Below are 15033 nucleotides of genomic sequence, written 5' to 3'. Positions count from 1 at the left end.
TGTTTTATGTCTGCTTAGGAGCCTGGGGAAGATTGTGACACTTTTAGCTAATTTATTCAGAATATAATTACCCTAAACCATTGAAATTTGGCCTCAGACATCTTTAAAATGTCAGCAACAGTTTTCAGTGTCAATTAAATTTATAATTGAATCTAGTGGAATACAATTAAACTAGAAGTACACAAAGGTACATGTTACATTCCTAACACAGATTCTGTAAAACTGACAGTGGTATGATATAAATGCAACAATCAATGAAAATGGTTTATTATATTATATTATATTATATTATATTATATTATATTATATTATATTATATTATATTATATTATATTATATTATATTATATTATATTATATTATATTATATTATATTATATTATTACATTAGTATAAACATAAAAACATCATCAAACATTAGACATACCAAAATATATGAAAGACTACATGGAATATATAATTTAATAAACTTAAAAAAACACTTTGAAAATGGGTAAGATTTTTGGAACAAAATAACTGTACATCATTTAATATAAATTAATTTTCCACATTCATTGTAGCAAATAACAAAGAAAACAACATGTATATATATATCGTAAATGAAAAATATATATATATATTTTTTTTTTTTCATTTAAAATTTTATTTATTTTTTCTTTAGATGATCAGGTGTTGATCATTACTAAAACTAAGCATTATCTTGAGAGGAGGCAGATGTCACATTTACTGAAAGCCACAATTATCCCTGCCTTCCCTTATATACATTGTTTTTATGTAATACATAATGAGTTTGTCCACTTACACAGGGGTAAACACTTATTTGAAATGTTCTTTTTTCAAAGCATACATTCAGAGATTCAACATCTCGAAGGGCACAGAGAGACTGCCTCTGAAATCACTCTCCAGTGCACTCACTTGTCACTGAAGTGTGTGTTTGAGTGTGTTTGGAATTTGCTGTTGATTCATTTTCACTGCAGAAGAACTGAAAATATATTGCTTGCAGAGAAAACTATGGCTCTGCTCAGAAAATATTGCTTGCAAAGGTTTTTTTGTTTGTTTTGGGTTTTTTTTTTTCACACCGTATTTCCACAAAATTTATAAAGACTAATTACATTTTTATTATTAAATCATTAATTATTATTACTGAATAAATGTAGAAATAATACTAGATTTCAACATCAATTCCTCTACTCAACACCACTGTCAGAAGTGTCCAGGTTTCAATCTCCCAAAACCTGTGGGAGACTTATATTGATGTACATAGAAAGCCTCAATATTGCATGTACTCCCTTCAGCAGCTGAGGAATTTAAACCTGCCACTGGAGCTTCTGATACAGTTCTACACAGCAGGCACTGAGTCTGTGCACATCTATAGCTGTCTCGTTTGTCTCAACAACCAAATCAGACAAAAATAGGCTATTACAGACAGTCAAGACGACTGAGAAAAAGATCATTAATGCATCCCTGCCTGTCCTCTTTCTCTTCCAGAGTGAGAAAATGGCTCTCTTCTCTTAAAAATCATCTCTTTCCCATCGACCGTTTTGCTCAGGAAATCTCTGAAGAGTTACAGTCCCCAACAAGATTTCTTTACAGTATAACAAATTCATTTCCTGTGAAATATGTGAATTCATTTTAAACCTTTACTAACCCAACAATTTTTGTCTTATTCGATAGTGAAATTTCTAATTTTCTTACTTAAACTTAGACCCACACTGTACTGTTGTGAATATACGTATTCTCCTCAGAAAACAACTCTATGTACAAATACTAAACAGTCATATTATTGAGTTTATATTATTGTGAAAATGGGTCAATTACATAAAACTGCACTACAAACCCAAAACGTTTAAGATTAAGATAGTAGGAATTTAGCAATTTTTACAGATGCTATACTAAACTTGAAATAGTGAGTAAGCTAACTCATACAATTAGATGTCCATCATAAAGATTATTATTATTATTATTATTTTACAAATTAATTAAATACAGGAAAAATCTAGTTTACATCTAAATGTAATGTCTTTGTATTAATAGTGATCAATATGGTTTAAAACATTTCAGGGTATGCCTACTGTATATTAATCATCACCCCCCCCCCCCCCCCATCCAAAAAAAATAAAATAAAACAATAATAATTGTATTACTATGTGTGTGTGTGTGATTTTTTTTTAAATATATTAAATATCATGAATCTAACATGACCAAAATAATCATTCATAATTTAAAACCTTGCTCATAATAGAAATATCCTCTGTATACGAGCACAGTTCACCTACAAAACTCTTTCTTGTGCTTAGAAGAATAACGTTCAGCGACTTTTATTTATCAAATATATATGACTATAATCTGCCGCATTTCAAATTCTGCAAATGTCCACATTCTATTTCAATCTATTCCTATTCGATAATTTGCTCTATTCTCGGCTGTTCACTGGCAGAACCCTGTCAGCGGCAATGGATTGAACTGAAGAGCAATCTCTGCAGTTCCACACTGTGCCCTAAGATGGAAGCAGAGAGTCAAAGACACCTAAAAATAAGACACAAGCAACACTGAGGGAGATAAATGAGATGGGGGAGCTTTTTGATATTTATTTACTTATAATTGCCTTCACCCAGTAGGGAATATTTTTAAAACGGTGGTAAAGGGCAAGATCATTTAAGATATCTAATTTTCCAAGCTTTAGGCAGCAATCAGAGATGCTGGACTGGAAAACCTCTAACCCGTACCTGACACCCGTGGGGATTCGTGTCTTAGAGCACCCTGTGGAGTCTCATCACTACTATACTGTTTCGGAGCAGACAGAGTAGACAATTTGAAGTAAAGTGTTTAAGAACAACTCGGTTCTCCCTCACTCCTGACCCTTTTCTTGCCTCCCCAAACAGACAGACGGAGTGAGCTGGGGCAGCTGAGTCGTGTTGGATTTGGTCTTTGAAGGGGAAAAATGTTGTCAGCACAGAGGCATGGCACCACAGCAGTACAAAGAACCCATTCTACACGCTCTTTGTGTGTGAGAGAGATGGTGTGTATGTAACGCTCTGCGTCACAACACGGGCAGGAAACCACTCTCGGCCTCTGGCACTGCGTGGTCTTTACTGAGGCGGGCCGTCTGGGACCCTCAAAGCAGCCTTAATGAAACCCAATAGTGCACGCAACTAAAAATAAACTCACCCATATGGTCTTAAACACAACAATATGTACATATGGCAAGAAGGAGGTTTGTTTTTCTTTCTGCAGGTTTATTTGAGGTAAAATTAATACTGCGCCCCCTGAAGGCACAATTCCATTACTACTGTCTAAGATATTGTAGTAAGTACTTACTTTGTTGTTGTTGTTAGTAGCACTGAAAAGTGACTGGAGGATACTCATTTAACCATATTAGAAATAGGCTTTCAGTTTACATATATTTCTTTTAACCTTAAAACCCCTCCCACACTCAAAATACAGTTAAAACACCCGTGAAAATCAATATGAACAATTCATATTAACACAGAAGTTTATTTTCATGGTGAACTTTTAACATAATATTCTGCCTAAGTAAACTGTAGTAGTTGCAAACTAAACTCTTGTCATCATATTTGTTGGTCAACTACAAATATAACATTTGAATACATTCTATTACATGTAATGTTTTAGTAATGAGCTCCAGAACCAGTGTAGCATTTTTCCCGGAAAACTTCCCACATCTCACAATTTTCATGTACTGTGCTTCACCGAAACTTCCGATGGCCATAGGACTAAACGTGAAACTGATCGAGTCCATCAATAAGAAAGTTAAGAAAAGTTGGGTTTGTGCACTTGTGCATGGAAAATGTCCATTTGTCACTTTGAAGTTAAAAAAGGGCTTTTTTTTACGGTCAAAACCTCAAAAAATTGTTTAATGCAATATATTTACTGTACATCTAAAGGTTGATATCATCTGAAAATCTAAGAAATTCACGGAAGAATTTATAAAGGAAAAAGTTTCTTTATATTATTAAATTTTTCTTCACATTAAGAAAAAAAATTTATTTAAAGAACTGTTGACCCAAAATATTTTTCCTATGGCTTTACTGTAAGACAAAACGAAACAAAACAAAACGAAACAAAACGAAACAAAACAAAACAAAACGAAACAAAACAAAACGAAACAAAACGAAACAAAACAAAAAACAAAACAAAACCTTTTAGAACCTTTACTTTTAAGAGTGTAGTGTCTTCAATGAACTTTACTGAATGAGCACAAGGCTGTAAGCATGCATATGCCCGACAATCAGACTGAGTGTACAATAAAGAGTCGGTGATTCCGTCTAAAATATTTGGTTGCAACCCTATTCTAACCCTAGGCAATCGCTTTTCCATATTGACTGTTTTAAGAAATCTAGGGCTTGCATTTGCAACTGAGCTGCGCGTGCAAGTGTACCTGGTGCAGGTATTTGCTCTGTGTTTGCCAAAAGATACTTAAAGTGCAGTCGTTCAGCCTAGCACAAACACACTCGTCTAGGCACTTGTCAGATACGGACAACCGCCTGCCACAGAAAAGAATGGGGGATGGATGAGGCTGTTGAGCGGCCGTTGGATTTTCTGGTTAACATCCTTTACGACACTCCCATTGAAAAGGATGAGATAAAAATGACAATAACAATCATCAGAAGCTAACCTTAGATGCTAATTCATTAAAAAGCTGATCTCACGCTCATTGCCAAAGCATCAGTAGAGTAATTATAGAAGTCTGCTGCAAATTTCACGTTTCCTTGCCAGCAGAATTTTCTCTACAGAACTCGTGAAATTAAACAACATTTTAAAAGAAGTGACAAAGCCTTATACTCACACCGAGGCTGATTTAACAGTAAATGGTGAACAGATTTACTATGACAGTGGATTTGTGACCCCAGTGACCCCTTCCATTCAGAGTACCTGAGTGCCTTTTCAGAACACCACCACCATCATCTCCAGTAAAAACAAACATTGCTTTGGTATACGGGTAGTGTTTAGAAACAAACACTCTGCTATGGGCACGGCCCGGGCAGTGACTTTTTTCAAGCTTCATCCTGTGTTTTAAGATGACGGCAGCGACCATTTATAAACAACAAAAGCATAATCACCAGAGAAGATGGCAAATTAATCATAGAACTAAAATGCCATGTTTGATTACTTGTTGAGATGGCAAATAGCACTGCAGCACCTCAGCAATAATTTTTTTAATAATAATAATAATAATAATAGTAATTACTTCACATTTCCATCTGGTCCATCTGGGAGTACTGAGAACAACAGCACACACCTCTGTTTTGGTGGATTTAATGTTAATCTTAAAGAAATTAGTACTTGTCAGAGAAAAATAAGATGCAGATGACTTTTTTCATTCATTTTTGACATTTTATATATAAAAAGTCTACATTTGGCATTTACTGTAAATCGAGAAAGCTCTAAATGAATTTTAATAAAGTCTAAAAGCTAATACACAAGTAACACTATTGCACATATTGTAGAATATTTTATGGTACTCTAATAGACAAAAGCTTTTGGACTGCATTAATTTTTTTTATTAACTCAACAAATATAGCTATTAACAAATTAAACCAGAACTTATCAATAAAATCTATTTCATAGATTGCTCGATTTATTTTGTGCTTTCTGTTAAATATTTTGTAAAATGAATGTTGTACTTGATAAAAAAAAGGCAAACATAAAGCATGAACAAAAAAAAAGTTTGTTCATTTTCATCTGCTATTTTTATTGTATGAAAACAAGAGGGTAAAACGCATTCAGCTGTTTTGTGATTATATCAGATAATTTTATTTGAACAGCCATCCGACAAACAGCATATCCTTAAATTAGGTTTTAGTTATGCCCTGAATTTACCTGAAAATAAGAAAACAGAATGGCACTGCAGATTGGTCATCTTTATTTTTTCAATAATAAACAGATGCGTTGAGGGTCCCTTTTTTATATATCCTCTTCCAAGAAATCAAATTAACGTAATTTACATCTCAAAAACAGGCCAAATATATTTTCAAAACAGCTTCTCTTGCAGGAGCAGGATTGAATAAAATCAACTTCTGTATGGTTATGAGTCATTAAACACGGGAGAAGCAATAAATTCAATAAAACTCAAATCGAGGTTAAGCCAACAGAAATTTTACCTGTTTGCTCGATGAAATTACCTTCTAAAATTGATGTTGACTTTTTAAGGCTCATTTAAATAATATATTTTGATAAGTGTAAGATCTACAGTTGTGTGGAATATAAACCTTTCTAAAGAACTGACTGGATATAAAAATGAATTAATACAAAAAAAAAACAATAATAATCTAACCAACACAAACTGATGCTAATTTGTCATAAATAGTCAGACAATATAACCAGTTTAAAGAGAGATTGATATATATGTACTTAACAGCAAACTTGCATGATGCTACATCAACAGCACTTTTAACGCAAAAGCTTTTTACATCTTATTATATAAAGCCAATTTTTGTGCTTGAATGAACATATTAAAACCCCTTTTTATTTGTCTACACACTTTTCATTCATTTCATATGGCTCTGAATTGGGTATAGTTAGCTCCTACAGTATAGGCACATGGAAATAAAATAATATTAGCACTTTTCATGAAATGTTTTTTCTAGATTTTTGTACATGCCGAGCACCCAGTATCCAGGAGTGAGGGGGAGTAAGTCAGCGCCTAAACTGCAGAACAGAGACAGCTGCCTGACGTGCATATTAAAACTTATGTGTTCAGCCAGTGCATATCCTCCTAATTATTAAGCAGACTTAAGGTGTCACAGCGGCTGACATTTAACAGCCTCCAACTGTTTCACATGCTAAGGACAATAGGTTTTAAACGCAGGGAATGATTAATAATGTTTGTCAGGCAGACTTGAGAAAGGCAAGTCTCATATCGCTGAAAACGACACTCCTCTTCACATCAATATTGACCGCTGCCTGAGCTCTCGCACACGCGCAAAAACATTTTCACATAATCGAATTTCTTATAGCAATGGAGATCAAATTCATGTATAACTTCATATAAGGACTCATTTTTTGCAAAGCCTCCTCCTGAGCCCATCTTAGTGAAACCAGAGCTACTGCTGCTTCTTTCTTCTGCATGATAATCTAGAGATTGCTGTTTTTATGTATTTGTTGGTTAAATTCATGCTGCGGTATAGAGGGGAGTCATACTTCATGGATTATTGTTTGTTCCTTCCTGTGAGTCATTGTGCAGAATTATTGTACTTCACCATGGAGTCTCATTATGAGCTGCGTGCCCTCTGGATTAAGTGAATCACAATGATTTTTGCCCAGTTGATGCATTATTTAGTTTCCCACCATGCACTCAATTTTTATTTGTATGGCACTGACTAATATTACAGCTGAATTGCACTTTAGGCAAGTTTTAATATAAAATGCCATTCTAGAAATGCGCTATGCGCTATTCATTCATAGTCAGAATGATTCATTTATTGCGGTAAAGTATCTGTGAAGGAACAAATGTCAAAAGAAACACAATTAATTTCTATATCTGTAAAACTTTTAAAAGAGAAAAAAAGAGTGAATGCACCTTTAAAAGTGCATTTAAAAGAAGAGAATACACCTTAAAAATTGTTTTTTGAAGTTAAATAAAGATTATTAAAATATGTTTTACAAGAAATTACCACACTGTAAAAATTAAATCAAACAAAGATAACTGTACATTTACGATGATAAGTACATTTTAGAAGAAAAAAACTATTGCATTGTGTTTTTGTAATTAATTGCAAAATTTGTTAGCAATTTGTGAGTGAAAATTGTTTCTACACCATTTGGTTTTATGTATTTCATTTTTTATAATTCAGAATTTGACTTTTAATTCAGTCTGTGTTATTGTAATTATTTGGGCAGTTTCTGCCCTACACTTTTTTCAGGGTATGAAATGCATGAAGTACCTTTTCAGATGCAGAGCTGTGCTTCAAAAAAAGAAAAAAGAAAAGAAATACATAAACATAAATGATTGCCTTATACTATATACTGCTGTTATAGTGTGTCAGCAACATTAATGCAGCTGCACATGTTGTTCAATATATAATAATTTCCGCTTCACAGCTGCACACTGGTTTCTTACACACATTCTACAATATTTTTTGATTTTTTGCAGAATGCACCTGGAGATCCAAAAACAAATCCGAACTCCAATATTTTGGCCCAAAGCACCTTCATAAATAATTAGTTTTCCTTTGAAACTTCACGTTAGAGAATAAGAGCCATGCTCACTTAAGTTGGAGTTTTTTATTACTCAGTGACTCATTCACCTTGAATGGGAACATACTTCATATCTGAGTCACTGAGGTTACACCCCTTGAAAAGTCATCAAGATTTTACCCTCGGCAACAGTAACTCAACCAGTTTCTCTGCAGGAGTTCGATGCTCCTGCCACTACGATTTCCACACCCAAACTATCCTTTTCTCTAGAACTTATTTTCTCAGGGAATACAACAACATTTGAGAAAATGAATGGTCAAATCCTGTTAGGTCTGTACACAATGAAAACTGGTTTGAGCTAAAAGTATTTTGAACTCTCTTGCTGTAGTTGCACACAAGCACACTTTTTCAAGAATGTTGCAAAAATCTTATTATTATCTTAATGTTGCATCTTATAGGCTACAATACATCCTCTTGATGCACCAAGATGAAGGGTTATTTTGCAGAAAATGGATGTAGTGGAAAATAGTGCTCATCCTCCATGTACTTTGAAGAGATTCACTGATGAGTCACCAGGAACATGCATCTGAAAACACCCTCTTCCTTCCCTTAGACAGAGCGTTGATCCCACTGATAATGCTTTGAGTCTGGGCGTAGTAAATGCACTTGTCCAGGCATACATTATCTATATGATGTCGCACCTAGGAGTCATTAAAATAAAGATGATGCCTTTTAATCAAATCTCTAATAGGTAAATTAAGTTTCATAAGACCTGATGATTTAAATAATCACTTAATTGTTCACAATTACATGTCTGTGAAGACTTTACAGGTGCTGAGTTACATGGCTTTGTATGAACAGATGTATATTTTAGGGAAGGATCAGTTTTAAAATACAGTAGCCAGCTAGTCATTCAGGATTTCATATGCAGACTATATATATATATATATACATATATATATATATATATATATATATATATATATATATATATATATATATATATACATACATATATACATACATATGTATACACGCACACACACACACACACACATTATATGTTGCATCTATTTATTTCTGAAGGATCATGTGACACTGAAGACTGAGTAACAGCTGCTGAAAATTAAGCTTTGTCATCATAGGAATTACATTTTAAAATATGTTATTATGAAACATTACTTCTGTTTTTAATTAAATACATACTGTATCTAAATTTTACACACACAAATGTGTGTTTGTGTGTTTTTTTTTTTTTTTCTTTTTTAAATATTTAATAGTCAAGCACGCAAAATACATTTTTACCACATGTGTTTATTTATAATGGTATGTATAAAGTTTAGCTTTCCCTGTTTAGCAAAGTAATGCAAACAGCATTTGAAGTGATTATGAATATCATGATTCACAGAAACCTATAACAATGATGCGGAGCAAAAAAAAAAAAAAAAAGGAACAGCAAAGCGTAAAAAATAAATGTCACATGGTTTTCCTCCTTGTTCCAATTTGAAACTTTCCACAAACAGAAAAATACATCTAAATCTAAAATGGAATGGATAGTACATCTAAACATGTGATTCATCATCACTTCAGCATCATGTTGTCAAAAAACAAAACAAAGAAAAACATTCCCAAAGCATTAGATTTCATGCTCTAAATAAAGTCATTTTTGTCAATAAACACCAGTAAAATCTGGGAAACTAAAACTTATTTTTCTCCAGAGAGACATTCATCCGGTCAGTGACTAATATCAAAGGTTCTCAGAGCAGGAAGACATGCCTGCAACATGATGCAGCGTCGCCTTGATCATCCCCAGCCAACAAATATCTCATAATGACTGAAAAGGACTGAATGTGAGAATGATAACCTGGGTGGTGTCTGCATACCCTAAAAGGTACAGCAGTACATTCTCCATTCAATTGGGGATTTAAAAAAAAGTATGCTAGTCTGGATCGAACATATACAGTCTGATGGCTTTTCCAGTCGAGCCTGGGATCCCAGGTTGTGTGGGGAAATGGCCAAGTGATGAAGAGACTATTGGTGCAGACGGTGTCTGACAAATGAGTTGATTTAACTGATCCTAACACTAAAACATTTCATTGTGTTCACCTGATTGCATAGCAATATCGTAAAGAGTTCAGAACTCTGTACACTGGTCAACTGATTATTTAATATTTGCAGTCATTTGTAAAACAGGATTTACAGCTGTCATAAATCTGATTAGAATAATGTGACATTTTTATAGGTTTAATAACATGAGACTTCTAAACTGATTTACATTCACCAGCATTGAGTTACAACATGGAGAGGGAAATGATAGACAAAGAAAAAAAAAAAGAAACTTGCTGTCCGTGAAGTGAGGGTTGCCTGCTGAAACAATGTAGCTCTTTGTGATATTTTTACATTTTGAAATCACAAGCTTATGATTCATCAGGACTGGGTAACCCATACCAAAACTGAACATAATTTATTCCACATAGGCCAGAGAGAAGTGCAGGAAGAGAAAAAAGTAAGAGAAAGAGAGACATGAGTGTTGCCAAAACCTAATATTGAGGGCTGATTCCAACTTTCCCCTCTTCCTTGCATGCACTGACACACAGTTGTTCTGGGAACAATTACCATTTCCGAGGTTTAAAACGGGGACAGAATGTCCCCATATATGTCAGTGACACCTGTTTGAATTGGTTACCACATCCGTACTGGGCAAAAAATAAACAATAACAAATAAAAATAAAACAAAACATAACAAAAGATTAATGTTATTAAGATTATTATTATTATTATTATTATTATTATTATTATTATTATTATTATTATTATTATTTTTATTATTATTTTAAAAAATTAAAGAAATTGAGGAAATGAAATAAAACATTAAATAAAATAAAATAAATTAATAAAATAAAATTATAGAATTATAAAAATAAAATATTATATATTGTTTATAATTGTTATATTTTATAAAAATAAAATCTAATAAATAAATGTACAATTAAATTAAATTAAATTAAATTAAATTAAATTAAATTAAATTAAATTAAATTAAAATGAGTACAAATTTAAAAACTGCAGTATTTATGATTTTCACCATCACAAAAAATAAATAAAACAAAATAAAATCAAGCTGTGTGTTTCTGTGCAAAACAAGAATGCAGATGTAAGGACAGTCTGGAGAGGCTCTAGTGAATTCACTGTAATGGTCACTGGCATAAAAAGAAGCATCACGTTCTGGTTTCTGTTAGCTCCCAATATTATATAAGGGAGTGTTTATTGATGAACAGCAAAAAAAAAAAAAAAAAAAAAAAAAAAATCATCTCCACAGCTGGCACCCACCTAGGTTCCCCAATTAGGAGTAAATGAATAAGGCGCCTGAGTTCGGTGACTGCCAGGATCGCATGGTAATGATGACGATGATCCATCCCAGATAAAGCATCTTACTAGACCACCATATACCACTCAGCCTGAGGGTAATAAGACATTGATTGATATTGATTTTTGATATTATAACCTCAAAACTGAAACTATTTCTTAAACCATTTAATGATTTGTAAACAAAAGAAAACTAATAGCTGATGTCCATTTTGGATCTTTTTTTTTAGAATTGTTTTCTTAGATGATCAAAGATTAATGATATTGTTCTAAAACAACAAAAGCTTGTTAGAAGTGGCTGGGAAACCCAAACTTGATTAATCCAGCTCCCAGCAAAAGGACAAATGAGGCTATCATTCACCTGAATGGGGCTCCCTTGTTTTTTGCTCCCTTTCAGTCGGTCATGTTCTACGTAATGTCAGAAAGAGACTGACGAATGGGGATCTCGCCCGAGAGCCCAATCACCTTCGAGTGGTTACAAAACGAGCCAATGGTACACTGAGTACCTTGGTCTGCGGAATTTGCATTGCGAACTTGCGAGTGTTTACCAAGTCCGATCCTGAGCTGACAGTCATGCTTTCCCGGGCAGTGGACAGCATCGGGCTTGAATGGAATCCTCCATCCTGCCCGAAACAGTTCTGGTACTTCCTCTGCCTTCACTGTCCTCGATGGTGGAGCGGCCAAGGGGTATGATGGGATTCCCCCAGTGGAGCATTCTTTTACGATGCAACTGTGTCAACAGAGAACGTCCGGTTGGCATGGTGGTCCCAAGCTGCCCTCCATCCCTGTAAGTTCTCATCCACGCTTGTGGCCAAGGCTTACAGAGCTGCGGACCACCATCAAGAAAGCTTCGCTACTGGAGTCAGACGAGTGCCCGCACTCCGCCCCTGCTAAGGGACGCCATGCCTCCCATGCCAGGGCTGTCTGCTCCACCTCGCTGCCCCACTGTGGGTATGCCTGTAGTCCCCTTGACCCCGCTGGATCGGTTTCTGGGAGCCAGGCTAGAGCTTCCCAGGCCTTTCTGCTGGCTCATCCAGATGATCAGGCTCGGCTATGCGATTCAGTTCACGTGACGATGGTAGGCAAAGATGCTCCTGTCATGCACGCAGAGGTTGCGAGCCTGCTGGCAAAGGGCGCGATAGAGCCGGTCCCTCCAACCGACATGAAGTCCGGCTTTTACAGCCCTTACTTCATAGTACCCAAGAAAACAGGTGGGTTACGGCTAATCCTGGACTTGCGTGACTTGAACCGAGCTCTTCACAGACTCCCGTTCAAGATGCTAATGCCCAAGCACATTTTCGAATGCATTTGTCTGATGTATTGGTTTGCAGCAATCGACCTGAAGGATTTGTAATTTCATGTCTCCATTCTTCCTCGACACAGACCGTTTCTTCAGTTTGCTTTCGAGGGGCAGGCATTTCAGTACAAGGTTTTTCATATTCGGGTTGGCCCAGTCTCCCCGCGTCTTTACGAAGGTCTCGGAGGGAGCCCTGGCTCCTCTCAGGGAACGAAGTGTCCGTACCCTCAACTACCTCAATGAATGGCTGATTCTAGCTCACTCTCGAGCGTGGTTGTGCGAGCACAGGGATCTGGTGCTCAGACACCTCACCCAACTGGGTCTTCAGGTCAACTGGGAAAAGAACAAACTCTCCCCTGTGCAGAGGATCTCTTTTCTCTGTATGGAAATAGACTCCGAGTGACCATCACTCCGGCCTTCCTCTGAACCTTCACCCTGTGGTTGGACCCCTCGTTTCTACGGGCTGGCGTGCCCCTAGTACCGGTGTCCAGACATGTTGTGTCAACAGATACCCCTGCCACGGGCTGGGGTGCCATGTGCAAAGGCATGCTGCCTCAGGCTCCTGGACGGGACCCAGACTTCAGTGGCATGTCAATTGCCTTGAGTTGATAGCAGTACGGCTTGCTCTGCACCGCTTCAGGGCCTTGCTGAAGGACAAGCATGTTATGGTCCATACAGACAACACTGCGACCATAGCGTACATCAACTGTACGTTATGGTCAACTTAGTGGTCTACACTCCCGCCGTATGTCACAACTCGCTCACCATCTCCTCTTGTGGAGTCAGAAGCATGTGAGGTCGCTTCGCGCCATTCACATTCCGGGCAGGCTCAATCGTACCTCCGAAAAGCACTTATGCCAACAGTTTCACCCTAGGGAATGGAGACACCACCCCCAGTCGGTTCAGCTGATTTGGGATTTGGCACAGACATTGTGCAAGATCAGGGAGGACGAGGAGCAGGTCCATATGGTTGTGCCTTTTTGGCCCGGCCTGACCTGGTTCCACCAGACACACCTATGCTTTAAAGTGGAACCTCTTCATCACTTGGTGTTCTTCATGACATCGGCTGGGCGACACCTAACACATTTGTGAGATTGTATAATCTCCGTGTAGAGCCTGTGTCATCCCGGGTACTTGCCCCTTCTGGCCAGTAAGGACCTGCTCGGTGTCAATCCACTTGCTGCGGCATTCCACTCCGCCGACTGGATGCGTGCGCTATTCCCCTCAGGTGAGTTCCTCAGTCAAAACCCTGGATTCTTCCAGCACTCCATGTGTTGTGATTCCCCTTTGCAATCCCACGTGTGTATGTCCACGTTGAGTCTCTTCGCAGCAAATGTCTTTCCCTTGGAAAGCCCCTGCCAGCTCTGTCATTGAAACTTCCATCCTGTTGGCTGGGTACCTTAGAGTTCATGTGTATCACCACCTTGGTGGATACCTGCCTTCTGTAAGTCCTCCTATGAGCAGGCAGCCTGCTAGCATAGGTCCAGCTGGAATATGCTATCCAGTACATTCTGTGTAAGTTATAGGCCCTCACTCGTGCTGGCCACATGACAGGGTGCTATTACTCACACGGATCTCTGGAAGACATGTGGCGTTTTGTAAGGGACCCCATTCGTCAGTCTCTTTCTGACATAACGTAGAACATGACAGACTGAAAGGGAACGTCTCGGATACGTATGTAACCCTCATTCTTTGAACGTCTCTACATAAACGAGAAATTCTCTATCATTACATCCACCCCCGGTACCCTGACCAGGAACATGTGGGAACCACCAATGAGGTCAAGTGTGAGTGCAAGGCTACTATGTGCACTCCCCTCTGCCCGCCCATAGACCGCCAGTCTCTACCCTAACTCTGTTTCCATTCTCTAGTGGGAGCTACAGTCAGATACTGACCTGTTTCCAAACCACAAAATGACTCATACAGAAATCAGAGGAGGACATTAACCCAAATTAAGTGAAGGGAGGAGGGAATTAGAAAGACTTAAGCAGCCTAAAATAATAAACCATGCACCGTTGTCAAATGTGTATCTTGGTCTGACTGAACTTGTCTTTTCAATGTTGTTTTTTCCCATTGCTTAAAGGAATACTTAACCCAGAAATACACATCCAATGAGTATTTACTTATTTTCATGTCGGTCCAAAGCCTGTAGGACTTTCAATCTTTTGTGGAACACAAAAAGTTAATTTTTGAAGAATATCCTATCCACTCTAG

Source organism: Carassius auratus, chromosome 21 (assembly GCF_003368295.1).
Source record: "Carassius auratus strain Wakin chromosome 21, ASM336829v1, whole genome shotgun sequence".
NCBI classification, from domain to species: Eukaryota; Metazoa; Chordata; class Actinopteri; order Cypriniformes; family Cyprinidae; genus Carassius; species Carassius auratus.
The sequence above is the reverse complement of the archived record's forward strand: the minus strand, read 5'-3'. Positions refer to the sequence as shown.